Below are 14,981 nucleotides of genomic sequence, written 5' to 3' on the forward strand. Positions count from 1 at the left end.
TGGGTGCTGGAAATCAAACTCTGGTCCTATGCAGGAAGAGTAAGCTCATTTTTAATCAATGAGCCCCTACATTGTTTCATGTTTATATGAAAACATTGTTGATGCAAACAAGAGTCATGGGCAAGATGCTAAGGAGGCCTTTAAGGCGTTCTCACTCTTGCACAACTCTTGGTCTAAATCTACCCTTGCAGGTGGGATGGGTTACCTGTGAAGACATAGGATGTCCTTGGTGGTAGTAATAGGTTACTCTGAAATTGACTATGTGTTGGTGTGGAGAGGTTTCCACGGTTGATCCCAAGCTAATCAGAGAGGGTGAAAAGCCAGCAGTTGTCCATGTACTTGCACACATGGAAGCAGACAAATGTTCCCACTGTGAAGCTCCCACAGGGTCCCACAGGGTGGAGCTACAAGTAATTTTCAGAATTTGAGAGATGTTACCTGCTAACAGCCAGAATAAGAATAGGGCTCCCAATCCTCAAGGAAGGCAGTTCTGTAATAACCATGATGATCTTGGGAAACTTGTCACTATCTACCATGGTCAGCTGAGATGATCTTGGGCCTTGAATGCATGTAACCCATATTTGAAAATGGTGAGGTCATAAATATGTGTCTACTTTTTCTATGAATAGATATTTCTATTATTTCCCTGCATAACATCTTAATTAATATACCAGGTTGCATTTTCTTAGCTGGCAAATGAGACACAAAGCAACATTTCCTTGATGCTCATAGAATCAAGAGCAGTCACTTGACTCTTGTAGGATTCAGTTTCTTAATATATTTATAATACCGTCCATGTGGGGGTCGGTAATACTTTATAGTAAAGAACACCTTGCTAAGTTGTTCTATCATGGAACCTCGATCAAATTGTTTGCTTTTTTTTCTAGTTTGGTTTTAGTTCTTTATCATGCCAAGGTTTAGGTTGAGAGGCAGGTTTCATATGTTTGTATGGAATGTCCACAGAAGGCAGTGGCACATTATTGTCCTTTGACAGATGTTAAAGCAAGCCCCACTTTGTAACTGTAGTCATCTGGAAGGGAAGAATATGTAGATTTATGACAAATACTAGATAAAGCCCCCTTTGGGGTTGGAAATAGATGCTTCTTGATAGTTCTGCTTGACATCACCCATTCTACTACCGCCACCATTGTATATCAAGATGCTTATCAAGTGATAGAGAAAAAGATACTGAGGATAGACAGACTCTAAAATCTGCTTCTAGGCGCATGGATTTGCATTTCTGGAGCTGCAAGTTCAACATGTGCAGCTAGATGTCCACTTGCACATTAGTGGTATGCTACAGAAAGAGAGCAACCACATGCAGGCTCTTCTGTGAAACTGAGCCTGGGGACACCTCCAGCCTCACCCTTAGGACTTGTCATCTTGCTTCAGGTGTATGTTTTTAAAGAAACAGGGAAAACTATTATATACACACACAAAAACAACAACAACAATGACAAAAAACCCCAAAAAACAACAAAAACAAAAACAAAACAAAAAACAAAGGCCTTAATACTTAAGGGTTAGGTAAGCTCAGAGTGTCTGGCCAGATGCTGCTGTGGTGACTCATTCTGGTCATTATTCCTGTTCAGTAGTAGAATATTATTTTAAGGTATGTTACTTCTGTTTATTTTGTATTTGTTTAATTCTGTGAAGCTGTGTTACTGTGTCTGTCTAATATACCTGATGGCTTAATAAAGATCTGAAGGGCCAATAGCAAGGCAAGAGAAAGGACAGGAAGGGCTGGCAGGCAGAGAGAATAAATAGAAGGAGAAATCTGGGAGGAGGATGGAAGGAGTAGCAGCCAGAGAAGGAGGAGGACTCCACAGGCCATACACCCAGTTACACAGCAAGTCACAGAGTAAGAGTATGATTTATAGAAGTAAGAGAATGGGAAAAGCCCAGAAGAAAAAGGCAAATGGGATAATTTAAAGTTAAAGAAAGCTGGCTTGAAGCCACAATAAGACCAGGCATTGATAAACAAGAATAAACAACCATGGGTGATTTATTTGGGAGCTGGGTGGCAGGTTCCCCAAAGAGAAAAAGAACCAAGAAACAAACAACTACACTGTCCTGTTGCCTTTTTCTTTTCTTTTCTTTTCTTTTCTTTTCTTTTCTTTTCTTTTCTTTTCTTTTTCCTCCTCCTCCTCCTCCTCCTTCTTCTTCTTCTTCTTCTCTCCCCCCCCACAGGGCAGTGGTGGAGCTTTGTTGATGAGTGGGGGATGGACAAGGAACACAGCAACAGATGGGTATGGAGCAGTGTGGAGTTGAGGCACTGCTGAACAGTCTAATGCTCCTAAATGACTGTTTGCTGTATTGTCCAGGTTTGTGGTTCACCAACTTTAGGACTCAGAATTTTCTACCTTGGTCAGCAACCTCCTAAGGACAAGCTTTGAGTATGCTCTGGGTTAGGGTTCCAGAGTATCTTCAAATATGCTATATTCCTGTATGAAAATGTATTTATGAAGCCCAGGGTCATGCACAGTGATGACTATATTCCACTTAAAAAGGAGTCTGTGCACCATAGCTAGAAGTCAATCCAGGAGAAGCCTCCTGAGCAGACAGCAGCTGGTTCAGGCAAGCCTGCTTCACTGTCATAAGAATATGGGGACAGAAGACAAGGCTCCCCCTTCACTCAGCTACAGAACCATGATAACTACATGATGATGGCATCTCCTTCAGGGTCAGCTCTATCCCAAGGCTTGGGTTATGAGAAGACCTCTTGGGATGAAGACAGACAGTTGGGTGGTATGAGGATGTGTGGGCTGATGTGGGAGCCCTGAGTCAGCTGTAGCTCTAGACCTCTTAGAAACAGGGCTGGTCCAACCTGAGGCATGCTACAGTGTGAGCTGCCACAGACAGCAGGGTGTCAGGGAGAGGAAGGGTGGCAAATTCATCTCTTTAACACAATTAAGGGTCATAACATGTTGAAGTGATAATGCTTCTGACAATCAGTTAAGTGTATTATTAATGTTAATTTTGTCACCTGGGAAGATAAAAATCCTTGCTGTGTAGTATAAGGACTGATTTTGATCCCTCAGAACTCATGTAAAAAGCTTGATGCAGTGGCTTATGCCTGTAATCTCAGTGATGGGAGGCAGAGGCAGGAGGCTCACACACACATATACACAGGCACACACTCACACACCCATAGGCATATATATGTAAGTGCTCATATATCCACCACATACTCAACAACAAAGTAGCTTTATCTCTCTTTACATATTTATATATTTTGCCTATTTATTTGACAACTTAAAACTAAATTTGTACCTTGCAGTGTGGCTCAATGCCTGAGAGAATCTATACTTGATGCAATAAGAATGAAAACATGACAAAAAGGAAGTGTAATTCTGGGCTAAAACATTAAAATGCTGTAGTTCATATAATGACCACTAGGTGCAAAATAAATCATGCATCTATGATTATACAAATGTGTAATAGATCATTTAAGTAGAAAGTTTTCTCACCCTTTCCCATGCTGTCTTCACATCCCTCCCTCCTTCCCCCTTCCTCTCTCCATGTCTGTCTTTTTCTTCTATTTTGGTTTTTCTTTTCATTGCACTAGATTTTCAGTGACCTAACATTCAGAAAATGTTTTGTTCTGCCTCTCTTTCCCACTTAGAGTCACTTAAAAGGGTCTTAAATAGGGATCACTGAGATAAGCCAGGTCCAAACATTAACCACCAAGACTGACCCACATGGCTGGAGGAGGGACCAGACTCCTGCAAGTTGTTTTCTGACGGCCACATGCGCACAACAGCATGCACATGCTCACATACACATGAATATAAGTAAAATAAAAACCTCAGATAAATCTGTTGCCATACAAGCCTTCCAGCACAATAGCAAGTAAGAGGGTTGAGAGTCGAGCTTGGTGGTAGAGCACATACCTGTCTTGCACAGGATGCTAGTTCCCACTCCAACACTGCTGAATATGTAAGTGGAGAAAACAGAATAAAAACCAAACACCATGGAGTTCAGGATGGTTGTCAGTGGTAGTGTCAAGGATGATGAAGGTCTCTCCTTGTGAATGGGGTCAGAGGAGCTTGCATAGACCTGGGTGATAGGGATGGGTCCCTCTAAGAAGGGCTGCTTCATGCATCCCCAAGAGATTGTAATAGTTACAAACTGCTCATGGCTGGCAGAGGGAAAAGAGCCTATCCAAGGGAGGAAGGATGGCTTCAGCAGACAGGACCAATAAAAACAGATAGAAAGTCCTGCTGGTGGGAGGCTATAAAAAGTCCAGCCTAGAGCACCCGGATCGACTCCCACCCTGGTGTCCTCCCAACTCCTCGAGGTGTTTGCCTATTGTGACAAAGCTGGTGGTTTCTGCTCCTTTTTCTCCCTGTAGCTGGCGATTCAGTTCTCAGTCTGTAACTGTTGGTCAGCTGCCCCAGATCTATAATTGTTCTTCTGTGTCTAGGAGCCTTACAACTTACTCTCTGGTCAGCTGTAGCTGTTACTTTGTGTTCAGGACTATCAGACTCTCCACTTTGACTCTTGGGTTGCTCATCTGCAGATCTGTTACTTTCAGTCAGGGGCACTCAATCTTTTATTACTACAGTCTCCGTGGGGCTGTGCTTTCCCATCCCTGCCTCCAATCTCTGGATGTCACTGTCAGCAGCTCTCCTGTCTCCAGCTGTCATTCTACTTCAGTGACTGCATGGGTATTCTTTCCAGGATGTACATTATTTGTCCAATGAACTGGGTGGTACCCCTATATGAACCTCCTTACCCAAGACCCCTGTAGAGAGTTATTACCCAGTTCCATTGTTGCTAAGATGCTATTTAGACTCTGCTTTCAGCTTTCTAATTGTTCAAAATCTCCTATTTGCAAACATTGGAATTTAGCTCCTGTCTTACAGAAGTGTGACCAAATTCAACAACATACTCAGGAGCAGACTTTGTTGCCAAAGACAGGAAGTGAACTGCCTCCTGCCTGAGCCCTAGATGCAGACACAGCACCCTTATAAAGGATGCAGGATGCAGGATGCATCAAGACTATTTGGGTTGAGGCTGTAGTCCAGCATGGTGAAGTATTTGTTTATAAAGTGCTGGTGTGCTAGCACTGCAACAATAAAAATACAAATTTGCTTCCTTTTCTGAGAAATGAGAGTTTGAAACTGGTGTGCTTAAGAAAGTAGCAAGGATAGATCCTGATCACACTGTCAGGGGCCCCCTCAAACAGACCAAACTCCTGCATGCAAAGAGTCTAGTCCAGTACCATGCAGGTTCCACAGCTATCAGTCTAAAAGTTCATGAGTTCCCTCTGAGCTTGGTTCAGTTGTCTCTGTAGATTTCCCTATCATGATCTTGACCTCCCCTTGCTCATATAATCCCTCTTTCCTCTCTTCAATTGGACTTCCAGAGCTCACCTGGTTCTTGGCCGTGGATCTCTACATCTGCTTCCATCAATTACTGGATGAAGGCTCTATGATGACAGGATATTCACCAATCTGATTACCAGGGTAAGCCCGTTCAGGCACCCTCACCACTGTTGCTAGTAGAAGTAATCTGGGGCTGTCCTTGTGGATTCCTGGGAATTTCCCTAGCACCAGGTTTCCCCCTTAACCCATAACGTCTCCCTCTTTCAAGATATCTCTTTCATTGTTTCATTGAAATCCCACTTCATTTCTCCCTTAACTCAATCATCTCATTCCTTTATGTTCTCATTCCCCATCCCCTCCCTTCTATTGCCTTCCCCATCCCCACTTTACTCATGGAGATCTCTGGTGCATGAACTGGCTTTCTGGATCCTATTAACTGTGGCTGGACACCTTGCTCAGCCTTGATGTAGTGGGGAGGAGCTTGGTCCTGCCTCATCAGGACGTGTCCCCCATGGGAGAACTTACCCTTTTGGAGAAGAGAATGGAGGTGGGAAGGGGGCAGGGAAAGGCAGGGGGCAGTAGGAGGAGGGATGGGGGGGTCTGTGGTTGGTATGTAAAATGAATACAATGTTTTTAAATAAATAAATAAAAAACATTCCATAAAAGCCCCCCCCCAAAAAAAAATTAAAAGGGAAAGGAAAAGGAGCGAGCAAGGAAGGACCTATTGGCGTATTTAGGGATGTGGTGTGTTGTCTTCCTCCAAGGCTATTGCCCTTTCCTGAATCCCTCTTTTCCAAATTTTTCCTGTGCACTCCTTAATTCATAGCGTTGTATCAAGAGAGAAACCAACCTGATGGCTGGGGGCTCAGAACAGGGCTTATCAAACATTCATGCAAGCCCTTCCTGAATCTGTTTAGTTCACAGCAGCCTATACGGTCTGTGTGGATAGCTTCCCTTTCCCTTTCCCTTTTCTTTTCCCTTCCTTCCTTCCTTCCTTCCTTCCTTCCTTCCTTCCTTCCTTCCTTCCTTCCTTCCTCCCTCCCTCCCTCCCTCCCTCCCTCTCTCTCTCTCTCTCTCTCTCTCTCTCTCTCTCTCTCTCTTTCTTTCCTTCTTGTGCGGAGCTGAGGACTGAACCCAGGGCCTTGCGCTTCACTGAGCTGAATCCCCAACCCTTTTTCTTTCTCTTTTTCTCTCTCTCTTTCTCTCTCTCTCTCTCTCTCTCTCTCTCTCTCTCTCTCTCTCTTTCTTTCTTTCTCTCTCCCTCTCTCTCTTTCTTCTTTCTTTATTTCCTTCCTTCCTTCCTTATTTCTTCCTTCCTTTCTTTCTTTTTCTGAGACAGATTTCTCTTTGTAATAGTCCTGACTGTCCTGGAACTTGCTTTGTAGACCAAGCTGGCCTCAAACTCAGAGAGATCCATCTGCTTCTGCCTCCCAAGTGCAGGGATTAAAGGGATGTGCCACCATACCTAGATCTTTTTTTCAACTTTCATTTTATGATCCTAGAATCTGTGTTGGGGGGACAGGGAAGTAGGTCTTGGTAACTGTAGCGTAGGTCTTGGTAACTGTAGTGTGTGTGTGTGTGTGTGTGTGTGTGTGTGTGTGTGTGTGAAGGGTATGGGGAGATGATAACATATGTGAATGAGAGTGTTGGGGGCCAGAGAACAACCTTGGGTGCAGCTCCTCAGCAGTTTTAGTTCTTTATCAAAGTTTCCTTTTATTGCAATTCAGATTACATTGGGGAAGCCAGAAGATCCAATTATCTTCCCTCCGCATTGTATGCCAACCACATACTCTGGTGTGTTCATTTCATTTCTACCCCATAGGTTATGATGCTTCAAACCCTTGATGTTGAGAACTGGAGTGACAGATGGTTGTGAGCCACCATGTGGGTGCTGGGAACTGAACCCGGGTCCTCTGCAATAGTAACAAGTGCTCTTAACCATGGACACACCTCTCTGCCCCCACACCTTACTTTTTGAAGACAGAATATCTCATTGGCCTGGAATCCAATTGTTAGGTTAGGTTGACTGGCCAGGGAAACTCAGGGACCTGCCTGTCTCCACCTCCCCAACACCATAATTACAAGTGTGTATCACCACAGCAGGCTCCTCTTCATTGATTCTGGTGATTGAAATTAGGTCCTCATATCTGTAAGGCAAGTGCTTTACCAACTGATCCATCGCTTCAGCCCTCTGTGTGGGGGAGTCTAGAGGTTCTTGGAAAGGAAAGAACAGTGAGGTGGATTCTTAAGGCACTTCTCCCATATTCCTGTATTCTGAGAGCTTTGCTGTAAATCTCTTTCTGAATCAGATTTCATGGAAATCAGCTCCCCTTATTTTCTTAAAGAGAAAGTAGATGTGATATAGCCATGTCTTTACTGAGCGTCAAGGGCAATAAATAGGATCCACACATGGGGCAGAGTGGCTCTGAAGCTTAGTGTTTCGGCTGTCTTTGGGGACCTGGGCACCTTTTGCTTTTTTGCAGACCCAAAGCACAGGATGCCAGGACTTTACTGGGTGGTGCTGGTGGGACACACAGACTACAGATCACTGTGGAGATGTTCAGGTATTCCTTTAAGTGGCAGCCCCTCTGTACTTCTTCATCTAACCTCATTTGGGGTTCTGTGTCTATTTTATCAAGCCCAAATGTCTCACTTTCAGATATGGAGTTTTATGTTTGTCCTCAAGACAGAGGCAAATGGTTTTTCTAGAACCCAAAGTTTCAGGGTTGTGGAGTCTTGAACCTACACGGAAGTCTGCTGAAGGATTTCATCAACATGAAAGCTCAGGGAGGCTAATTAAATTGCGTAAGATCATGGGAAAGAAGTCAGAGGTGGAAGAGGAGGGATGAGGTGACCAAAGATGGTGAAGATGATGAGCATGACTGTGAGGGTGGTAGAAGGAAAAATACAAATTAATCCAGAAGTTATTAAAAAAAAAACCCAAACCATTAGACTGCCAACATTTGCTATCCATTCTTCCATTTATTGTAATTAGGTCTTTGGCTTAGTGGAAGATACCCATTTCTGTGGTCTTTTTTTTTTTTTTTTTAATGAACTTGGGTGAGTCATTTTGTTTTAAGTATCACAGAAAAATTGCTTTTCAAAAAGGAAGGTTTTATGTTTTTCTTCACTGTCCTGGTCAAAAATAACTCTGGACATCAGTGTTTGAATGATGTAACTAAAATGGAAAGATTTGTAGGTTTCTTTTTCCTGTGCCTCTACCTTTTTTGGTAAAGCATTATTTCAGCTGTCTTTCTGAATTACCCCCACCACCACTACACACATACACACCAGTGAGAGGAGAATGGGTCTTTGAACAAAGGGAACAAGTTGGAGGAACAATACATCATCTAATCACGTAGCTTAGCAAAACTTAAAAAGGAAGAGCAGCACCTAGCTAGTCCAGTGACAGTCCCATTCAGCCGCATCAGAGTTCTGGGGAAGTCTTCCTCCCAGTCATGAATTGCAATACCTCACTCTAGTCAGCCTAGGAGTGTTTGGAGGAGATAAAAGGCAAGCTTTGCTCTAAGCCACTGACCTGCTTTCTTGGTTCTCCACTACTTCCTGGTGTGGCTGCAGAAAGTTGGACTTCCCACATGTGAACAGGAAGGGGCTTGGCTACCTGCAGTTATTACTATGTACTCAAAAGTGGATTTTGCAGGGAGTGGGAGCCGAGATGCTGGGGCTGTGGGAGATGTAACATTTGCTGGCATCTGGAGGCTGAGCTTCCAATTTGCATTCTGAGCCTTCCCAGCCATCCCTTGCCCGCTTAGCACCGTTACCCTACTTTTTGGTTCTCTGCACTTCTGTTGCCTACCTACACCTGCTATTTTTTTCCCTTCATTTCTCGAGCCTGGGGAATACTCTTGCTCTGACTTTTTGCTTCATTCAGGCGACATACCATCTGTCTATTTCAGTCAGAGAGCTAGGATGTCAAAGCCACCAGCACATTCTAGGTGTCCTGAGGGAGAATCTGGGAGCAGTGATATGCCTGCTCATAGATATGCAGAAGCAAGAATGGAAGACAGTCTCTGGGTGGGTGGGGGCTTTGTTGTATTGTTCCCACTAGCCAAGTGGTTCTCAGACTGTGGAGTGAGAACCCTTTGGATGTCGAATGACCCTTTCACAGGGGACACCTAAGACCATTGGAAAACACAGATGTTTACATTCTAATTCATAACATTACAAAATTATAGCCATGGAGAAGCAAGGAAAATAACTTGATGGTTGGGGTCACTATAACGTGAGGAACTGTATTAAATAAAGGTTGTAACATTAGGAAGGTTGAGAATCACTGCACTAGACAAAAGCTTAAACTGTGGGCTAGTGTGGGTATTCCTCCCAACACTGTGACAGGAGGGAAAAGTTTCTGATTGTACAACAACCAAAAAGCAATTCAAACCAAAGTAAGATGAATTCAAGTTGTTTCTGAAAACACTCACCCATGTTGCATCTTGAGAATTCACTGCAGCATTGGTTCTAAAACCACACCATGTGCATTTTGCACTGTGCATGCTGTCATATCATGTCACACACCATTGAAGATGCCCAAAACACCTTGGTTTAGATTTGAGACTGTTTTGTATTATAAATTGTAGTTTTAAAACATTTTCATTATGATTTTATTTATTTTGTGTATGCACATGTGTGTGTGTGTTGGGGGGGTACATATACCATGGTGCGCATTGAGGGGTCAGAGGACAACTTGTGGAAGTTGGTACTTACTTTCCTTGTTACCAGATGGATCCTTGGGCCTGAGCTCAGGCTGTTGGACTTGGTGGCAGGCACTTGTACTCTGCTGAGCCAACTGGCCCAGTTGCCGTGTTTTTACAATACATATGAGTTTGCCCACACTTCTAGAACTGTAATGGTTTACTTATGAAAAGCAAACACTTTCAAACTTTTTTTGTCATCTTCTCTCAGCATGTTAAGATCACATTGGTGTATCTTTGGGTTGTATTGTGTTAGAAATACAAGCCCATCCAACTTTGGGGTACATATTTGCTCTTTAATACATGTTCCATTATATATACCATAATTATTCTAGAATTATCTCTTTATGATGTTTATCAGTGACTAATTTATATATTTATTTTATATACTTATATTCCTAGGGTCACATCAAAATTTCTTAATGAAAAAAGATCATGAGTAGAAAGAGCTAAGTTGCTCTATCTAGATCAGAGTTTGCCAGGCCATTACTGGAGGCAGACATCTCTGAGAGTGCAGTATGCCAAAGAGGAAGGACGCCCCTGAATTTGGCCTGTACCTCCAATGCTAATAAGCTTTGGAACATGAGTCTAATTACTTACCCAGGCTCCTGCAAGGATTAAGTTCAGGATGTGGGTGAAACCTGTGTTTTTAGCATAGAGCAGCAGACACTCTGGAGCTAGCTAGCATGTCCCAGTTCTGCTGCTTAGAGCTGCTCACAGTGGGCATGTCCCCAGCCTGCTTGAATTCCATTTCTGGTGAGTAGACAGTGGCAGCACTATACCTTAACCACTGAGGGCTAAGTAAAATCAAAATAATGAGGATTATAGGAATAATAGTAACAAATCCCTCTTGCTGCTCACCTACTTTAAATGAATGAGCATATACTTAGTACTTATACTATTACTTATACCATTTATTAGGCATAAGATTAAATATATTTATTTAATAAACATATCTAAATATATTTAAAATATTACAGCGAGGTATAGCAGTGAATGCCTGAAATCTCAGCAACTGGGAGGCCTAGGCAGGGGAATACTGTGTTCAAAGTTAGACCATCTTAAAACAAATTAAAAATAAAGTTGCAGGCAGCAGAAGTAGTAGCAAAACTTTGCATGTAAACATAAGGCTCGAGCTGCAGGTATGGTGGTATATGCTCATAACCCTAGAGAGGCAGAGACTGGTGGGTCCTTGCCTGAACCTTGATGGTCTGCCAGCTCAGCCTACTTTGTGAGCTCAAGACCAATGAGAGATTCTGTCTCTAAAAACCAAGGTGGATACTTTCTGAGAAATTACCTCATAAAGTGATTTCTAGCCTGCATATTTGTCAGCTCACAATGCATACACATAGACAGATTTGATTCTGTGTGTGCCTATAAGTATATTTATTTTAGGTGTATAAATCTTTAGGTGTAAACCTGTATCATATAGATATATGTTCCTGAGACCTATAAGCTTGTATGTATATGTATATAAGCATGTTTTATTTATTTTTATTACATAGGAAAAATGCTGTATAGCAGGCCAGGTTTTAATGTATCAAATTGTCCAAGGACCCCACTGGACAGTTAGAGTCTATATTATTTTACTGATGAGGTAACTGAAGTTCAGTGAGATAAAGACATGACTTTGGGCAGGCAAAATGGCTTAGCAGGTAAATGAGTTTAATACCAAGCCTGACGACCTGAGCGTGATTCCCAAGTATCACACAGTGGAGGGGAGAACCGACTCCTTCCACAAGTTGTCTTTGACGTCCACAAGCACAGTGTGGTGTATGAGGGCATGAGTGCATGCCTGTGCGTGTGCACATACTCTCTCTCTCTCTCTCTCTCTCTCTCTCTCTCTCTCTCTCTCTCTTGCACACACACACACACACACACACACACACACACACACACACAAAGTAAGTAAACTGAAAAACTTTAAAGATAGCCTTACCGTCTCCTTTATATGGATAATAGGAATTACATGTATATAACATATAGATTAAGTACATGTATAGAGTGCAACCAGTGTATTTGAATGATTTTAACATGTTTTATTCACGATGCAGTCTCAGCACTGTTTCCTCTGGGAAAGGCACTCTTAGTTTTGAAGACCCATCCATGTTCTCTTCGCAATACCAACTTCCTTTCTGTTTTTTGTTTGTTTGTTTGTTTGTTTGTTTTTTGGAGAATACCAACTTTCTACTCAGAATGTAGCTTCCATTGGAGCGACACAGGGTAAATACTTTCCCTAGGTTGGCTACATGTGATCAGACCTATGGCCATGGTGTTGATGCTCCAGGCCACAGGGCATGCTATTGGTGCCTCCCCAGTTTTCAAGGAAGGTAATCAGTATGTAGCATAGGAAGTAAGATTGGAGGGGGGTCTCAGAGGAGACTCTTCTAATGTGCTTAGTGTGATAAGCTGTCACTGGTAAAACACAAATCTCCAATCCTGGCTCTGTAAAGTCTGGAATGAGAAACCACAGTTTCACCTGTGCGCTGAAGGACTCTGATATGAGCTGTGTGATGAGCTGGCCCCGGCCAGCACTACTCACCAATTGGAATCTCAAGCAGTTGGTACAATGAGAATTTCATACACTTTAGAAAAGATTTGAAGAATGTTTGTATAAGTGCTTCAAATATAAGAACACACATGTCTGCACATACATGTATTTTTTTTTTTTTTTTTACACAAATGGAAAGTAAAAGATCCCCAGGCCAAACTAACCTTTGTAAAAATTTCCAAATAGAAATGTCTGCTTCCTCTCTCCTGCTGTGGGGGTATTACTTTTATGTTTAGGTTTTGACTTCATTATGGATAAATGTAATCACATCCTGTGGAGAGAAAGGTTGGAAGTATACTTCATATGTAGTTACATGTGCTTGTGTTCATGTGTGCACACAATTCCCCTAAACATGCACATGTGAGCACACATATTCTTCAGTTGTGGCCTTCAGGAATGTGGAGCACAGGCCTGCTCACTGGAAACTAAGGCGCCTGGAAGCTGGTACCTACCGTATAATGATGGCTGTTGGCTGTGGGAGGACTGCTAGCCAAGTAGCCTAAGAATTTACCTTTGTAATAAGCTCACAAGACATAACTTAGAGAGGAAGTGTATGAGCCTCATATTGGTGTGACACTGTCCTAGTGGGGTAAGACTTTTCCTTGTGTGCCAGAGTCTGCTCATGCATGGGGTCATGAAGTGCTCATCCAACGTACTGACTTTTTAAATATTTTCATTTTTTGTGTGTATGAATGTCTTGTCTGCATGTATATCTGCTTGCCACGTATGTGCCTGGAGCCTGTGGAGGTCAGAAGAGGGCATTAGAAACCCTGGAACTTGAGTTATGTGCAGTTGTGAGCCACCATGTAGGTTCTGGGAATTGAACCATGGTCCTCTGCAAGAGCAGCCAGTGCTCTTAACCTCTTCAGGCCCAAAGTACCGAAATGATTTGCATGACAAGTTCTCTCATTGAACCTGTAGTTTACCAAATCAGCAAGACTATCTGGCCAGTGAGCCTTAGGAATCCTCCTATTTCTAACTCCTCAGTGCTAGGATTATAGATGGGTGCCATCATGCCCACCTTTTTATGAGGGTGCTAGGGACCTGAACTCAGGTTCTCATGATTGTACAGTAAGCACTTTGCGATCTCAACTATCATTCCCATCCTCAGAATTCATGCTATTCAGACAACCTTTGATGTAGAAAGAGGACAAGAGACCAGAGGTATTCAGCAGACATTCAGGGTAAAAATCTTGCTTCTCAAGTTCTGGTGGCAAGGGGAAGCACTCCCAGTCACTAGCTCTGTGATCTTACATTAACTAACCTCCTTGTACCTCTGTTTTACCTATATATTAGCCTGTCATTCCTGAAGTGTTGCTGCAACCATATGGTACAGATGATCATGTATTTCATGTGTACACACACACAGTGCCCACAAACTGGCAAGAGATTTAGATTCCTCTGAAACTGGAATTATAGGCAGCTAGGAGCTGCCTGATGTGGGTACTGGGAATGGAACTGGGGTCCTCTGGATGAGCACAGGCACTCTTAACCATTGAGTCTTATGTTCGTATTCCAGGGAATTAAAAAAGATTAAAGCTCAGTGGTTAAGAGTACATAGTGCTCCTCCAGTGGACCTGAGTTACATTTCCAGCACCCATATCAGATGGCTCTCAGATGCCTGTAACTTTAGCTCCAGGAGAATCCAAAGGCTCTGGTGCTTTGTAAATTCTCTCTCTCTCTCTCTCTCTCTCTCTCTCATAATTTAAAAACAATTAATTTTGCAGATAGGATTTCACAGTGTAGGTAGCCCAGGCTGGCCTTGAACTTGAGGACAGTACCCCTGAGGTTAGGATTACAGGTATGAGTTCAGAGGAATTGTGACAGTCACTTTTCCTATCATGTGGATCCCGGGGATTAAATGCAGGTCCTTAGACTTGGCCACAGATACCTTTACCTCACCTCTCTAGGTCATGAAGAGATTCTTAAATGATGAACTTAAATAAGAAACCCCAAAACAAAGCAGGCTGCCTCACCCATTCAAAGTACTCAGTAGTGTGAACTAGCAGGCTTCCTCACAAATGCCCCCAACTAGTTGTCTAATTACTTCTATTTGAAATCTATAGGGTGCTGATATTGAGGTAGAACCACAGACAGTAACATGCTGGGGAATAGCTTAAGTCTTGCTTACACATCCCAGCATGGGTTCATTGACTTCTTTGGGTAGACAAGCATGGAAAAAAGGGATCTGACCCAGAGAAACAGAGCTACTGGCCTTCCCCTGACCAGTATGCACTTTGGGGGCACCCACTCCAGCCCCCTGGTGGGTACAAGGTTACAGGTGTGTGTGTGTGTGTGTGTGTGTGTGTGTGTGTGTGTGTGTGTGTGTGTGTTGTGAAATTGACCCTGTAAAGAAATCCACAGAGGCAGAAGAACTCAGAACACCAA

General features: G+C 42.9%; 1 pseudogene; it reads right to left on the reverse strand.

The window, feature by feature from the left end:
• Positions 1-744: 744 nt before the first annotated feature.
• On the reverse strand, positions 745-1,148 carry LOC118588566 (annotated as a pseudogene).
• Between the last annotated feature and the right edge of the window lie 13,833 nt (positions 1,149-14,981).

Source organism: Onychomys torridus, chromosome 8, assembly GCF_903995425.1.
Source record: "Onychomys torridus chromosome 8, mOncTor1.1, whole genome shotgun sequence".
Lineage (NCBI taxonomy): Eukaryota > Metazoa > Chordata > Mammalia > Rodentia > Cricetidae > Onychomys > Onychomys torridus.